The sequence below is a fragment of the Anopheles stephensi genome, chromosome 2 (genome assembly GCF_013141755.1).
Source record: "Anopheles stephensi strain Indian chromosome 2, UCI_ANSTEP_V1.0, whole genome shotgun sequence".
NCBI lineage: Eukaryota > Metazoa > Arthropoda > Insecta > Diptera > Culicidae > Anopheles > Anopheles stephensi.
Window position 1 is genome coordinate 80,879,106 of NC_050202.1, and position 12,489 is coordinate 80,891,594.

The following is a 12,489-nucleotide window of genomic DNA, read 5'->3' on the forward strand; positions in this document are numbered from 1 at the left end:
ATTGTTCCTCATCAAAATTCTGCTTCCATCTGCTGGTGCCGCCGTGTGTGCGTAATGTGTGTGGTATGTTCGGAATAGTTGAACCCCCGTGCGTTGTGTGCGTAGTGTGTATGGTGTGTGCTTGATTCCTGATTACCACCATCATCATCGTCGCCGTCATGATTGGAGGCACTTCGCTTCAGTGCAATTTATTCGACCAATCTCGTTTACATTACCGCGAAAAAAAGTCCGCGAGAGAGAGAGCGAGAGAAGAGAGAGAGAGAGAGTAGCACCGTTTCATTGTTACCCAATATGGTATGAACCGGGATGATGTCCGGTGCGTCATTTTGTAGTGGTTGGAAAAACCGGAAACAAGAAGCGGTCTCCATGGTCCACGCCTCATCCCTTTTTCAGTGTCGCAAGGAAACTACCTTCACCACCCCAACCCCACACTTTTCTTTCGACACGACGAATGGAAAGGAAGAAAGCGCCACAGGGGTGGGGGGTTGATAAAAATCGGGACTTCCTCTCTGAAATACGGAGAGAGAGCGAGAGCGAGAGCGAACGATGTGACGGAATGTGTTGTGTGTTGACGTGTGTGGTGTTTGTGTGTACGCGCGGCTGATGGAAAATTTGAAAATTGATTTTGAAAAATTGGATGTTTGAGTGTTGATCTCCATGCCATTCCAAACATTGCATAAAACATAGTGGTGTGTGTGTGTGTGCGTGCTCTCAAATGCAGATAGATGCGCGACAACAATAGAAAAACGTTGTGTGTCTGGTTCCTTTTCCTTAGCAACCGATGAAGAAATTCGGTACGACTGTCATTCTTCGTTCTGTGCAGCAATGCTTCCGTCTGGTTTCGTTCCTTTTCGCTCACTGCGTCATCCGGTTTTTAATGCACGGAGAAGAGTTGTCGTCGGTCGACGTATTTGGCAGTTCCTCTTCCGGTGACGCGCACCATCAGAAGAGCATGTTGGTGTGCGTGCTTGTGCTTCTTAGCGTTTCGCTAATGCCAACGAGAGACATCAAAAGGATGCAGGCGTTCAAATATCATGCTGCTGTGGAGATGACGAGGGAGCTTCGTTAACTACTGCTCCTGGTGGTCTCTTTAGACGGTGGTCTTAATAATGTGCTTGCTTTGATTTCATTACCCCTTTTTATTTTATGGGGCCTCTGCTGGACAATTTAGCAGACGCGTCAAAGGCAAAATTCGTGGTTTATTATATCACACACAAAAACGACGCTCGGCTTCTTATCGCACGCCTCACACACCAAAACACACGCACGAGAAGATGTGACGGAATTCGCGTCTCCTGCTATCGCTGTATTCGTCAGTGTGTATAGCGCATTCCTTAACGCGGCTGGAATCTACCGGCTGGGGGGGCCATTGAGTTATGCTGTAAATTTGTAGATTATTCTTTATTTTTATTTATTTTTATTTATTTTTTGCTTATTTATTTTCTTTATTACATGGTAGGGCAATAGCTCACTCCAAACTCACCTGTGCTGCGGACCATTTTCCCCATTGACTAACACACACGCTATTTTTGCTCCATCCATGCTTGGCGTCGTGGCAGAAGTTAAGTGGAGGGGTTGTAAAAAAAATACACCCTCTTCCCTAACCACCCCCAGGGCTCCCTTCTGTTGATGGGTGCGTGCGCTGGTAAACAAATTGTGTCGCTTCGATTTCGATCGGCGCTCTCTCGCTCTCCAATACAACGATATCAAACTGTGCTCATACGCGACAAATTTTATGATTGAATATGTCGTCGTCGTCGTCGTCGCTGCATCTAGTTTCCATCGGGGGTTGGTTGATGTTGCTGATGAGATGATGATGATGGGATGTGTGAGAGATGATCTGTGTCAGTATCTGTGGCAAGGAATAAAATTAATTCGCAATCCGCCGCGGACGGGTTTTCTGAACGGGGAGAAGCAATGACGTTGCTAAGCGGGGTGGCGTTTTTTTTGTTGCCATCGCGAAATACGTCACCGAGTCGAAGCTAATCGCGCTGTGGAACGACGATTTGTGTGTGCTTTTGCAAACTATTTGCTTGATAGCGTGAGAGAGGGAGAGAGCGAGTTATTGGACGAGAGAGAGAGAGGACGAAAAACATAAACGTATATTTTTCATATTTATTTAGGCATCATGTTTGATTTCGCGACATCGATTTTTGAGCTGTTTTTTTCTTCCTTCTCACACACTATTTTGACGTTAAGAGCATTCAATTTTGTCCCAAAACGCTCGAGCCTACTCTCTAGCACTTTCTGGTCTGCGTGCGTGCGTGTGCCTCACACGATGGCGGTGTTCTGGTACGAAAATAGAGCAAAAAGGGTGAACTCCTTCATTGGTAGGTAGTGAGACACTTTCCTATCTTCGCTTGTCTGTCTCTCGGAATGTCTACACCTTATCCCCTGTCTGTCCACGGCCAAAGGGAGTATGCCAAAGCTACTTTGATCCAACAATTTCCTTACCGTGTTGATATGTAGCGATACAGAGAGAGAGAGAGAAAGAGAAGGAGATAGGCACACTCTGTGCGTCGACTGCAAACGCGACTCAGCAGCCTGCTGCTGCTGGTGCGTAAACGATATAGCTGTCAAAAATGATAACACAACCCGCTCGCCTGCTACGAGAGGGGAGGCCTACTTTGTTGGGTGCGTTTTCTCATCGCCGCCGTTGTCGTTGGTGATGCGTCACCGAGCGAGCGGCGTGTTGGCAACGGCGATAAACGACGCTTAACTGTGTGCTGCTGGTGCGCCGTGAAAGGCCGGCACACAAGATGGAGGATTAGAGCGCGGTTAAGCAACGAAAGAAGGGTGTGCGCACACACGGACGCCACTTTTGGTGGATGTGAAGCCATAATTCTCGGCCCAACCGACCAATGCGGCAGCTTAGGAAAGGGAAAGGGGCGGGAGGCGGCGTGTCCACACGATCCATGCCATGACAAGTGGATGTGTGTGTGTGTGGATCTATCTCTAGCAGTGTATACGCTCTCTAATCCCGACGTGAAAAACAAATCCACAGCCATCATTTCATCATCGTTAGAATGAAAAAAGGGGAGCTGGCTTAGAAAATTGGGGCGATTAAAGGGGTTGTGCAAAGAAAATTGAGGAAAATTCGTAATTAACAATGCCGAGAAGCTCATGAAGAACAGGTTACATCACTGAGGGGGGGCAAAAACATAAATATATGTTGACAGCCTTTAACTTTATCGCTGCTGACTTCTGACTCTTGGAGCAGGTCTGCCGACAATCATTCTTGGGCGCATAATTTGCTCGCTGCAGCTATTCGAGTAATCTTTGCTCTTCATCTTAAAGCCACCCAGAATGTTCATTAGCGGATGCTATTGTTCACTATTCGCATAGCAAAACCATCTAAAAACGAACTTCTCCACACAGCCTCCGGTTGGTGATTCTGAAGATATGCCTCCAGTCTTCCACATCCGGCACAAGGGTAGATGACACTGCTTTCGTCTTTCTACTAATTGTTGCAACTTCGTACGTTTTTGCGATCCGCATTTTTCGCCCTTTTTCTCCCCTTTCTATTGTCTTCAACAGTGTGTGCTTGTGTATGTGTGTGTGTTTACCGGGACAAACACACTTCACACGGCATCCTCCGTACTTGAGATTGTCTTAAAAGCACTACTTCAGTGGGTTCGTCCGCCCAAAGGGGTAGAAGGCTCGTCCGAAGAAACTTGAAACCGTTCCTGAGGCTTGCTGTACTCCCCAAAAGGCCTGGAAGGAAGCAGAGAGGAAGCAAAGAACAAAGAGCTGCCACGAACAACCGCACGTGCATCCGAGCTGGTGGTCGCTTCGCTTCTTCGGTGCATCCAGTTTTGGGGTTCGCGGTCAGGTCCTTCTCCTCCTCCCTTATGTGCATTTGTGTCAGGTGACTCTTCTCCAATTAGCGCAAATGTGTGGTTGCGAGTGTTCCCAGTGTTTGTTCCTTACCTCTCTGCGTATTGTGCGCACCCCACATCAACCTCGGTTCCCACTTGCCCCAACCGCTTCGCTCCCCCTCCCCGTACTCAACCGTTTGCCATGCGCGTGTCAAAGCAATCACGCGGCGACTCGAAGTGCCGCGTATACTGCGCCGATATATATACATTAGTTGTTTTGCATCCGTGTGCACACACAAAACTGTATCGCATCGTTTATCGCCTCCCCGGGAGGGGGAGACACAGGCACCGATCATTCGCACCGGACACCTAGAGTCGTCCGGTGACCTAGATAAGGGACGGCCCAAGAGGGGGGGTGTGTGTGGCCTCGAGAACGGGGATGATGTTGAGGGTGACGTCCCTGGGGCGGATTTGTAACAAGAAGACGACGCTTCTAAGACGACATCACCCTTGTGGTCTCTCTCTCACACGCTCTCCTCAGTACCCCGGTCAGTTCAGGGTTTTGAGTCCTCATATTTTCGATGGCTAGACGAGAAGGTAGAAGCATCAAAGAAAAAAAAGAGGTGGGGAGACACGAACCTTGGCCGGTCTATTCTCGTTGTGGCGTAAAGGCTGCGAACTCCTTGCGTTTTGTAAGTTCGGCACTGACTGCTTCTGTCCAAGAATGATGGGACGAAGGCCGGTTGTTGTTTCACGAGAGCAGTGTGAGACTTCCTACTTTGCGTTTGCCAGGGAGGGGAAAAAACTGCACACCACCAGCTACTTCCACCTGTCAAAACAACGCAATTTTGAAGCATTCACACGACAAGGTAGGCCGGTGTTTTACATCCTTCGCTTAGCAACGCAAACACACACACACACCCGCGTACCTAGACGGGAAGAACTCCAAATGTGTCTTTCGGTTGTTGCGATTTCAAGGCGTGAAAGTAAAGCTACTCCGCGCGGGTCGAAATCGAATCGGGGCCATTTTTGAGTAGCAAAGCCCTCCTCAAAGTAAGGCGGTGGTGGCATGCCATTTTTTTTCGCAGTACTGTAAAGCTGTGGCAAACTGTTGTGCCTCCTCCTCCTTGGCTGCGGGGGCTCGAAGAATCGATCGAAGAAACCACGCGGGCCCGAAAAAAGCGGCGACCTGTCATTCGGGGCCACCACGACCAGACCTGTCAGTGTTGATTTTTTTTTTCTGCAAAACGGCGGACAGTGGATATTCGTTCGTTTGTGTGTTTGCGAAAGTGTGGCTACGTTTTCCACATCCCCCGGCTACTTTGTTGTGTTGTTTGGTGTCTGTGAGGTAGTGCGCGCACGCTCCTATCCGTGTGTGAGTGCGTCTGCTTGGTGATGGTTTGGTGGTGACGTGACCAGGACTTGTGGTTCGTTTGGCGTGGTGGGATGTAAATTGCGCGGGGTTCGATCAGTTTCGGTTTCGGTTGAAAATTGGGCGTCCATCATCATCGACGTACGCTTTTCGAGCCCGGCTTCCGCAACGTAGAAGATGATGTAACGCACTGCTTCACCCCCTGTTCTCGGCGAGGAAAATCAATGACTGGCTCGATTCTTGCTATGAGCTGCATGCCTGTAACAAGGCAGGACCGCATCGAACACTGGAAAGCAGCTTTTGTTGACGTGTCTCTCTGCTGTCACCACCGTGTTTTGTGTGACGTTGCATAATTGGCCACACACACACTCACTCTCTCTCGTGCACCGCTGGAAGCACGTTTTGTTCCCCGATTAGATGATGATACGGGAAGACAGTGTTTTTCACCGACCGAAGTTTGCAATCTCATCTCAATATCAAACACATAAAAGCCGCAGCTTCTTCTTGGTATTAACCCCGCAAAGAAAGGGAAACGCCATCACAACAACACCGCCGCTGTTATTGCACATGTTTTATGATTATCATCCTCGGGTTTTGTAAGTGTTGCCGTAGTGGCAGCACTTGGAAAGCTATCAAAGCTTCTGTGTTGCTTTTGTTTTTCTTTCTTTCTTTTACTTTCTTGCACCAGTAAGAAAAGCACTGCTGCTGCTTCTCCGGTGCAATAAACATCCGGACACGCGCACCTTCTCGAAAACCAGCCCGGCGAGATAGAGATCGATGAGGAAACAGTTTTATTGCGCCACCCTGGTCTCTAGAAAGTCTAGAAGAGGAGCGAGAGGTGCACATTACAGTATAAAGTACTGCAAACATTCATCATAGCTTCCATGACACTGTCTGCCCACGATTACGGGGATGCAAAACGGGCGACAGTTCCAGATGCTCTGGACACATTTGTAGAGCAGGATAAAGCAGGATGGTTTCCTTGGTGGATGAAGTCATCATACGTTTGGAACGTCTCCCTCCCAAAAAGATGTTTATTTGGACGAGCATTTCATGCGCTGGCAAAAATCTGTGAGGAAGCTGCTTTTTTTCTGAAACCATTTTTTGTTGTTGTGCTTCCCGTATAGAAGCAGCAGCAGTGGCGTTGTTTGTGTTTTGTTTGGTTTTGTTTTATTTTGCTGCTGCGCCTGCTACTTCGCGTGTGTGCTCGCTCAGGGTTGACGAGGCAGAAAACGGAATGAGTGGTGAAGGGTTGTTGAGAGGCGTGGGGTTGGAATTGAGTGGTGGAAACGCCAGTCAGCAGCAGCAGCAGCAGCAGCAGGCGTCGTGTATGTAAACAAATGTCAAGCGATAACGGGCGCTACCGCAAGCTCTCTCACTTTGCTACTACTACTACGATCACTACTACCACTACTACTATCGCCATTGATGGTGTTACTACGGGCTACTACCACCAGCATCGGTTGGAAACACAACACAACCACCAACGAACAGCGCTAGCGGTTTATGCGTATCCAGCGGGGAACATATCGGAAAAAAAACGAACACGCGCGCGCCTGAAGCTGTTTTGAAGGACAGAGCGATGCCGCCGTGTAGGTTATGTTTCACGAACCTTCTACATAGACACACACATACTAAGGGTAGTGTAAAATGTCAAGTGGGAGTATTGGTGGGAGTCCTTTTTGGTGAGGGAAAGCGAGGACGGAAACACATTTCCCTACCGAGCGATGGCGTGTGTTGTGTGGCTTCCTACGCCGCTGTCTATTTTCAGAACACAAACACCCATCAACCGTCCATCTTAAAATGATCCATTTTGTTGTGTGCCGTGTGGCCGTGTGTGTGTGCATGGATACAGCTTTGCTCGAAAAGCTCGACCATAGTTTACGCTTCGCAAGCTTTGCCGTATAGGGTTGAAGTTTTCTCCGTATTAATTCACCCCAGCTTTCAGAGTCTGATGACCCGTGCAAACGGTTCCGGACGGACGTACTGCTTGTAATGGGACGTGCTGGAAAATCATTTATGACTGCACCTTTGGCTGTAGTGTAGTAGATATAGCTACTAGCCAGCACGCGCCACCACCATCGTTCCTGTGTGTGGCTTCATCTTCGGCAGCGCGCTAGTCCCTGTTTTCTAAGGGCCATTCCAAACAAAACGTGTCATGTCTTAAGTTTTGAGCCTTCACGTTTATCACCAGCCGACCTTGAACATTAGGACCCGCGAGCCACCCCGTCCAAATGCGAAAAGCCAGACAACAACTCGACACACTTGGTGAGGAAAAAATAAAGGGAGGCCGCCCATTAGCAGCACCCTGACATGGAGCTCCATTTTGATTGTGCGCGATTGGAAAGCCTTCGCCAAAATTCACATACGGTGGTGGTGAGATGACGAACCGCCTGCCCCGGCGCACGATGCCACGTTTAGCGATACACGCAGCGTGTGTTGTTTCATTGATTATGTGTTCGACGACGCCGCATGTGTCTGTTCCTCGTTCGGGGAGCCGGGAGGGTTTTGCACATGTAACACACATGACGAGCGGCGTACTGGCTGGTGGAAAGCTTGGTTGAGCAAAACAAATGCGGCTGCTGGCTGTATTTGTGCGCGAGCGAGTCATTTGATGCAAACAAATAAATGGCACTCGTGGCGGCGGCTGCGGCGCGTTCGTCTATTGACGCATCAGATTGCTGGCGGTGTTTTGTTGCCGCACGGGAAAAATAAGAAGGAAGCCATCTTTTGTATTCGCTGGAAAAGTAAATGGCGTAAGAGAGGATTAGCGTTATAAGTTAAGTACGAACGCTACGGACACACACACACACACTCATATCGGCAGGTGAATCGCGCGTGTCATCCTCACGATACAAAGCCGGGCGCGTGCGGGCTCGTTCGCGCTCTCCCCATCCAAAAACCCCACTTTGTAAAGCGCCGTACGATCATCATCATCGTCATCAACATCACCTCCGAGAGACGCCATCTTTTTTTTTTTCTCTGTATCTGTTTCTAAGGGTGGTCTTTCTAAGGCTGGAGCGTAGTGAGCAGAAGATGGATGGCGAGGGTGTTCAATTTTCAAGGTTAGCTGGGGCAACGATAGGGTTTTACCTATTTTTTCTCTCGCTTCTCTAGCCGGACGCCGATGCGTGGGGCGTCCTTTCTTTTCCACGAACGTCGCCCGGTTTCGACACCAGAGGGCAAGGTGATAATTTTTAGTGCGTCGTGCGCGATATGGCAATTTGTGAGGATGATAAGTGTGCTTCTTCCCCGTACCGGCGGGAAACCATTTCATGCTCCAGCAAAAATCACTCAATTAATTATAGCAAAGCGTGCTAATGCACACAGCTCTCTAATCGTGACTTCATAAAGCGTCATATTTGGGATGCGTCCATTTTCTTTTGCGCAGCTACAGCGTTTTGAATGCGCTAGTAGCGCAAAATCAATCCGCTTATCTACTTCCTAGTTTCGTGAAGGTTATGATTGATCCAGCCAACTGACAGCACTGTGACAGGTCACTGTTGACAGCTACTCGAGGGGAATAGTAACCGTTACAGCACTTATAACGCTTCTGCGTTACTGGCGGCGTTACTTTCGCTCATAAAGTAGAGCAAGAATTTTTTTTTTGCTTTTTTACCTTACACAAAATGGCGTCATTTGATGAGGAAAACAGCCGGCATTTCATCCCTCCAACCCCCCCCCCCCCCTGAGGGAAATGGTCACGCATGGTAATAACGCGTCTTGCACTGAGCAAACGTTACTATTCTAAATGTACTTACTTGTTGTGGCGTGGGAGTTACAGCTGTTTATAGCAAGTAGGTCACGCAGAAGGATCATCACCTATTCGTGCTAGACTAGGTATAGACTCGCACGCTGCTTGACGTGACAAATGATGGACGCGTATTTTCTCTTTCAAGTTTTATTTTCCTACGCGATGCAAAATGCTAAGAAATTAGAACAAAAACATGACGTGAGGTTAACTGTCGTCAACCATATTTTGTACATCGCTTGCCCGTAACGCATTTGCTTTCACTTTCACACGAATCTTGTGGTTTCCATATTTTTTCTTATTTGGTTCTGGTTCACATGGACACAGAACGCAGAGAGGGGGACTTAACTTAGCTTATCACTCACGCATTGAGTCGCAGCGAGATTGTTCTGCGTCTCTGTTAGCTTCAGTTTTGGCTCCCACCACGAAACGATATGCTCGCCAACTACCATTATGGGAGTTTCCTCCCATATGCGTGTAGGGAGGTCTTATCTTCCTTGCTTGGATGCGATTAAATATGCGCTAGTGACTTTAGCGCAGCCTCGTGAGGCATCAAGGAAATAAATAAATATTGACATGATTGCGGTAAGGTTTGTTGGAAAAGTGCGGACTCGTGGCGTCTCAGTTTATTTGAGCTTTCCTTTCTCTCAATAGAACCATGTAGAATCTTTCCCCATTTTCTGCCAGCTTACCGACTCGATTCACACCCTTTTTGTACATCGTTCGATAGCGCACATTCTTCAGCAATTTCCTTCTCCTATCGCGAATTTTCCTCCCGGTGATGATCATCTCCGGAGAACGAAAATCAACTCTTGTGCTCTGGTGTATCGTGGCTTTTTCCCACCTTTTTTCTGGTTTTCTTTGCCTACCACCCATCATTCCCAGCCATTTCCCGGCTGTTGTATTGTTGCCGGGGCATTTGTTTGTACAGTATACAATAGCAGTGCCAGTGCCGCGGGATTGCGCGTTTGCATACCGTGTTTGCGTTGCGCCAGTATGTTGTGTCAGATTGTGGCCGGGCAGATGAAGGCGGCCGATTCTGTCTGTGATCTGATCTGCGTCGGGAATGGTTGTGGCGTGTGCTCTGGAACGGTGCGCTACGAGTTAGATCATCAGGGCAAGATGTGCAGATTCGCGTGTGTGTGTGTGTGTGTGTGTGTTTGGTTTTAGTCTTCATGTTAGCGTAGCGACTTATCGGCAAGCATGAAGGTACGTCAGTTCGGATAGGGCGGTGTTTACTGTACCAAGGGATCAGTCATATTTGTGCTCCGTTTAGGTGCGTTACATACTAAGATGTAGTGTTTCTGGAGCTAGTCCTACGTGACAGAATGTATCGCTCTTCCATCGACGACATGGGACCGGTATTATTGGTGGGCGTCGCGATGCTGTTCCCATTGGGACGGCGGCGATCGTGCACCGCCACGAATCGAGATCATGTAATCCTTCTAAAGACTTACGCCCGCTAAAGCGCGGAATTTCATTCGCGCGTCCGCACGCACCTGTTGGCCATAAATATGTTGCGTGTGCGTGTAACCCGCACCAGCACCCACCCCAGTCCTCCCGTCTGTAGGATTTCAACTAAAATTTAAGCAAAAAAAAGCCTCAAGAAAACAACACCGAACTACACACAAATCAAACTGGGCCACACCTCCCGCACGGTGGCAGCACTCGGCTTGGCGGTTGGCTTTGGGTGGGTTGCAGTTTGGGAAGGAAAATGGTCGTTGTCGCGTTCGGTTGGCCGAATTCCGGCCCGAACCGTGCATCTGTCGTGCCGCTTCAGCGAAGATCATGTTTCCCGGTCCACGCTTCTGTTGCTGCTGCTGCACCTACGCAAAATTACAATAAGTGATGTGTCGGGTAGAGTGGGATGTGCAAGAATACAACTGGAGCGCAGCAACAACATCACACACACACGCACGCGGTGGTGGAAAAAGAATAGAAAATTGTGGAAGATTGCGCTGCTACTTATTTCACAAAAATAGCGTCAATCACGCGTAACAGAACGTGAAAGAAGTGCGTCGTTCTTGAGGAGACAAAACGGGGTAGCCGAAGAACGTGTTTCGTTTTTGAGGGAAAATATGATGGGAATGATGCATTTAGTTTAAATGGAGCGCTACAAATTACAGAGCATAAGCTCGTGGAGTTGTGCTGCAAGTTTATTGCGAGAGCTCGAACTCAAACTCCAAAGTAGGCCATTCTTGTTGGATTTAATATGGTGGAAGTGTTACTTCACGAATAGGATGGTGGATAAACTTATCAGCTGGTGATGCGTAGGTCCAAAGTTCAAATCTTGCTCAAAGCATATGGTTTGAAACTTTTCTGAAGGCGTGGATTTAACTTTAAGAGTATCTTCATTCAATAAAGAAGACAAAAAATAGATTCCTTTTGAAATCAAGGTGTGTTTATTTGCATTAGACATTAACTTTACTATAAAAAGGAAGAAAACGGCGCCATTCTGTACCCCCCCCTCAGCTTCATAAACAACGTTGTTTACACTTTCGTAACACGCCACGTAACGAGCCGATAGAGAGTCACTCTTCACCACTCAAAGTTCAAAGTACATCCTTCGACCTTACCATTGCCTTGCCTTATGGAAAAAGATTTAACGAACCCTTCAAGAATAATACAACTCCACCTTGATATGATGATTTATCATATTTTAGTTATCAAAGGTGTCCGCGCGGAAGTTTTTTTTCCTTGTACCACACCGAATTAGAGAGAGAAAAATCCCCAACTCTGGAGATCTACGGGTTTTGACACCGTACAACTCCGAACGACATGTGACTTGTGTACATATTTGGTAGTAACGCCTTCGATGTGGAGATTGTTGGGGTCGCTAAATGCGACATTTTGCACGGAAACGATTGGAAATTTCTCATTCGTCTTAAAGACTGCGCTACTGCTGAGTCACCGTGTGTCAGCAGCCGCAGCATACCACGTAATACCCTATAGAATTGTAAAACCTGGTGGGGCGATAGCTTACTCACTCGGCACTCGTCGTCACATTGATCTCGCCAGTGTGCGATAGTGTTGCTGGTTGTTCCGAATTCAATCATCCCTATCATCATGTTGCTTTACTACGCATTCAGTCGCAAATTTACATACATTGTATGGGGCGTGAAGTGGTGGACTTTTAAAATGTGCCGCGCCGGGTAGGTTCCGTTTCATCATTATTAAGCCACTTCCACAGACACTTATCAATATTTATGTGGCTTGCTGTGGTTCTTTTCCCTCTTCCTATACGAGCCGGTAGCGTGCATGGCAGTGCACTTTTAAATGCATTTTTATCAGCCCAATGTGGTTGCGTGCTGTGCTGCCTTTCGGTTGAGAACGCTTTTGTACGCTGCTTTAGTCCCGTTCATGTGAGGCAAAGGTTATTGAGGGTTTTGCAGAACTTCTTCTGTCGGTGGTGCTACTGTTGCTTCACTCGCAGTATAACATGTTGGCCGTGCACGCTTCCATGACGGTAAGACATCATTCGTGTGTCAATTTAACTAAGAGCTCTTAGTCCTTCTAAAAAGCAAGCCAACGACTGAAAATGAAATGCA

At 48.0% G+C, this 12,489-nt stretch overlaps 1 protein-coding gene across 6 annotated transcripts in view; it reads left to right on the forward strand.

Annotated features, from left to right (window-relative positions):
- Positions 1–12,489, forward strand: part of LOC118505535 (AF4/FMR2 family member lilli-like) — a 76,449-nt gene that overhangs the window by 46,975 nt on the left and 16,985 nt on the right. Inside the window, exon 1 of one of the 6 annotated variants that reach the window (XM_036041456.1) lies at positions 10,127–10,150. The exons of the other annotated variants lie outside the window; for them this stretch is intronic. The gene's annotated coding sequence lies outside the window, so the exon portion shown is untranslated. Of the gene's footprint in view, positions 1–10,126; positions 10,151–12,489 lie in introns of those variants that run through there. 6 annotated transcript variants of the gene reach the window in all.